The sequence below is a fragment of the Haliotis rubra genome, unplaced genomic scaffold (assembly GCF_003918875.1).
Source record: "Haliotis rubra isolate DU_JTF1 unplaced genomic scaffold, ASM391887v1 Scf877, whole genome shotgun sequence".
NCBI classification, from domain to species: Eukaryota; Metazoa; Mollusca; class Gastropoda; order Lepetellida; family Haliotidae; genus Haliotis; species Haliotis rubra.
In genome coordinates this window covers 273,262-278,131 of record NW_025767609.1, presented here as the reverse complement: position 1 = coordinate 278,131, position 4,870 = coordinate 273,262, and positions in this window count along the sequence as shown.

The following is a 4,870-nucleotide window of genomic DNA, read 5'->3' as shown; positions in this document are numbered from 1 at the left end:
AGTGTTTCGTTAAGCCCGATAGGGTGCAAAGCTTTATATTTTAGATAGTATTGAGGGCTTATCCCACTTTCATAGACAAAATCATGTGTAGGCCCAAGCTCTTTTCATAATGGTAGCTACGCCCCTGATAATTAGGTAACTCCGAGATTTGTATGCAATGTGAATCATTGTAAGTAGTAGTTCGAATAATGAGTAATTAATTTAACACTGCTATAATACTCCAGTTATATTAAGTTTCCTACAGCAATACATTGTTTGTTGTCGTGACTACGCCGAGAGAGCTGAGGTCACATCCCGCTGCTGTTGCTGCTGCCCACGAAGACCAAGCACCCTCGTGCCAACCACAGGCCTGTGTTAATGCTCATATTTGTTGTCTTTTTCTGTATAGTTTAAAAGTAGTATATTTTGTTTATGTGTTGTGTAAAGCGCTCCACACAACATAACAGCTTTATGGTAGCGGTCTATAAATAGTCGAGTTTGGACCAGACAATCCAGTGATCAGCATTGATCTACATAATTGGAAAAGGATGACAAGCGTCGCCCAAGTCATCGAGTCTGATCACTCGATCCCGTTAGTCGCCTCTTACGACAAGCATGGGTTCCTGAAGATCGAATTCTAACTCGGAACTTCACGGGTCTTACGTATGTTGACAATTGTGAGAATCTATTATGTCCTCACCACCTAGCTAAACATAGCAGGCTTAGTACATGGTCAATCACTTTGTCAACTGTTAGGAATGAAGACACAAATTAAGACTGTCCATTGTAATGCTCATCCATATTGTCGTATTTGAAGATGGAACTATTTATGTGAGCATTAGTTTCTGTTGTGTCGTGTTTAATACAGTTGTAAGGAATCTCAGTTTCTGTTGGTTTTACTGCGATTGTTATAAAGTTCTTAGGTCACACAATTCTGATCTGGAGTAAACTGTATGTAACTGATGAAGTGAATACAGGTTGCCGTGTACTTAATGTTATACTTTAAGCACCATGTTATTTCACATTGGTTGTTAAATCATGTCCATTGAATGTTGTACAGCGTACCTTGGTTTAGTAATGATGTGTTGCTTGGTAGATGTTTGTGTTGTAGGATGATCTTGCTATAAGACTATATACAACATTGTGTACAAAGGGCAGAGGCTCCTATCACATTCAACAAGATACAGGAGGATTGCCTAAACAAGGCCTCTTCAGTAATGGTGACCCTTTGCAAATATGATAGCTGGTAAATATTACCAGTTTTTTGAGGACATTTAACTATCCTTGTAGGACCATTACCAATGCCATCTTTGCACAGTGTGTGTTCATTGATGTGATCATGGGTATCTCAAATCCCAAATCCACCACAGTTTGTGTACCAACATATCTCGTACTGTTGTACAGTTTTTAAATTCATGTACTCAACAGCCAATAAAGCCACACACAAAAAAAAATTAAAAGCAATTAAGCAAATTGTCTCCTCAATGGTTGTTGGTAAGGCCACAGATGGGCAGTACCGTTTGTAGATATACCATTCCAGATGTACTCATGACTACTTCTTGAAAGGTAAGGATCCTCCATTTACAAGCATTCGTAACGGGCATCGTAACAAGTATTGGTAACGGGCATTATAACAAGTATTGGTCACAGACATCTTAACAAGTATTGGTCACAAACATCTTAACAAGTATTGGTAATTGGTAACGGACATCGTAACAAGTATTGGTAACGGGCATTATAACAAGTACTGGTAACAGGCATCTTAACAAGTATTGGTAACGATTATCCTAAGAAGAACTCATAACAGACATCTTAACAAGTATAGGTACTTCGTAACAGGCATCTTTACAAGTATTGGTCACAGGCATCCTAACAGGTATTGGTTACGGGCATCTTAACAAGTATTGGTAACGGGCATCTTAACAAGTACTAGTAATTGGTAACGGGCATCTTGAAAAGTATTGGTAACAGGCATCATAACAAGTATTGGTAACAGGCATCTTAACAAGTATTGGTAACAGGCATCTAAACAAGTACTGTTAAGCGGTAACGGGCATCTTAACAAGTACTGGTACGTTCATCTAACAAGTACTACTAACGGGCATCTTAACAATATTGGTAACAGGCATCTTAACAAGCATTGGTAACGGGCATCTTAACAAGCATTGGTACGGGTGTCCTAACAAGTACTGCTAACTGCCATCTTAACAAGTACTAGCAACGGTCATCTTAACAAGTATTGGTAACGGGCATCCTAACAAGTATTGGTAATTGGTAACGGCCATCTTAACAAGTACTTTTAATTAGCATTTTAGCAAGTATTGGTAACAGGCATCTTAACAAGTATTGGTAACATCATCTCAACAAGTATTGGTAATAGGCATCTTAAAAAGTATCTGAACGGGCATCTTAACAAGTATTGGTATCAGGCATTTAAGAAGTATTGGTAACAGGCATGTTAATAAGTATTTGGTAACGGGCATCTTAACAAGTATTGGTAACGGGCATGTTAACAAGTACTGGCAACGGGCATCTTAACAAGTATTGGTACAGGCATCTTAGCAAGTTTTGGTAACGGGCATTTTAACAAGTACTGGCAACGGGCATCTTAACAAGTATTGGTAACGGGCATCTTAACAAGTATTGGTAACGGGCATGTTAACAAGTACTGGCAACGGGCATCTTAACAAGTATTTGGTAACGGGCATCTTAACAAAGAGGGCAGACACACCCGAGCAGCACGTAATTTGTTTATGGCATCTTATCATCTTAAGAAAGAGTAGTTCGCTCTATCCCCTTGTGTTTTGGATAATAAAGTACAGTTTTGCCCGGAACCGTTATAACGCAAGCGCCCTCGTGCTTTCACTGTGATAGTGATATCTATTCCTTAAATGAAGTGCTTGCTCGAGTTACGAGTATTGTCATCAACCGTTATGTAGGTGGAATATTGCTGAGTGCGACATTGAAACAAGGAACAACCCTTTTCACACAGTGTTAACCAGTGAATTTTCAAAACCGTTGTTATGTACTCTCAACACGGAGGCCAGTCCAAGTTTTATTTTAACTTTTAAAGAAATTCAGTTCCAGAATATTTGACCAATATGTTAATGCATTTGAAGAACAGGTTCGTTTTTCACATGTCTAAACGTCAAAGTAAACAAATGTTTTGCTTGCATCTATTTTAACTCACTTATCATTCGGAAACACAAAACACCTTGATTTCCATTTGGAACTGGCAAATAATCATATTTGCTCAACTGTCTTTTCAAATACATCGTATCCTCCGTTCGGCTTGGTACAGACACTTCTTGCTTTTTACTTATCAGGTTTTGCGCAAATCCAGCTGACTTTATCGTGCTGGTCTGTTGTCACCCACTTGTAGCCGGAGGATCTACTCAGAGCGGCAAAGAATGGTAAATGAGGCTGCCTTGGTGCCCAGTTTGTGTAGTTGACATGGTCATGAGTGCCAGCATATGTCCAGGAGAAATTAAAACTGTATACGCCAATGAAAATCAGCTCCCTTCCTGGAAAAGAAAGAAATAACATTAGGTTGGGCCCTTATATCAAAAGGTCGATTTAAACTATCCTGTGATTAGATGGTCAAGACTGATTAGATGTTCAGAGTGATTAGATAGTCAAGAGTGATTAGGTGATCAAAGGGGGTGATTAGGTGGTCAAGGGGGTGATAACATGGTCAAGGGAATGAATAGGTGGCACAGAGTGATAAGGTGGTCAAGGGTGATTAGGTGGTCAAGAGTGATTAGGTGGTCAAGAGTGATTAGATGGGCAAGAATGATTAGATGCTCAAGGGTGATAGGATGCTCAAGAGTGATTAGGCGGTCAACAGTGATTATGTGGTCAACAGTGATTAGTGGTCAAGAGTGATTAGATGGTCAAGGTGGCGATTAGATGGTAAAAGGGGTGATTAATGGTCAAGTGTGTTTAGGTGGTCGAGTGATTAGGTGGTCAAGAGTGATTACATGGTGTAGGGGTGATAAGGTGGTCAAGGAGGAGGTCGAGAATGATAAGATGTTCAAGCGGGTGATAAGGTGGTCAATAGTGTTTAGGTGATCAAGAGTGATTATGTGGTCAAGGAGGTGATTAGATGGTCAAGGGGGTTATTAGGTTGTCAAGGGGGTGATAAGTTGGTCAAGAGTGATAACGTGGTCAAGAGTGATAAGGTGGTCAGGAGTGATTAGGTGTTCCAGAGTGATTAGGTGGTCAAGAGTGATAAGATGGTCAAGAGTGATAAGATGGTCAAGAGTGATTAGATGGTCAAGAGTGATTAGGTGGTCAAGGGTGTGTTTAGTTCGTCAAGGGGATGATAAGGTGGTCAAGAGTGATAAGGATGTCAAGGATGTTATTAAGTGCTCAAGGGTGATTACGTGGTCAAGAGTGATTAGGTGGTCCAGAGTGATTAGGTGGTCAAGAGTGATAAGATGGTCATGAGTGATTAGAAGGTCAAGAGTGATTAGATGGTCAAGAGTGATTACGTTGTCGAGAGTTATTAGGTGGTCATGAGTGATTAAGTGGTCAAGACTGATTAGATGGTCAAGAGTGATTAGGTGGTCAAGAGTGATTAGATGGTCAAGAGTGATAAGGTTGTCAATCGGCTCATAAGGTGGTCAAGAGGATGATAAGGTGGTCAAGAGTGATAAGGTGGTCAAGACTGATTAGATGGTCAAGGGGATGGTAAGTTGGTCAAGGGGGTGATGAGGTGGTCAAGGGAGTGATAAGGTGGCCAAGAGTGATAAGGTGGTCAGCAGTGATTAGGTTCTCAAGAGTGCTTAGATGGCAAAGAGAGATTAGGTGGTCAAGAGTGATAAGATGGTCAAGAGGTTTATAAGGTGGTCAAGATTGATTAGGTGGTCCAAAGAGGTTAGGTGGTCAA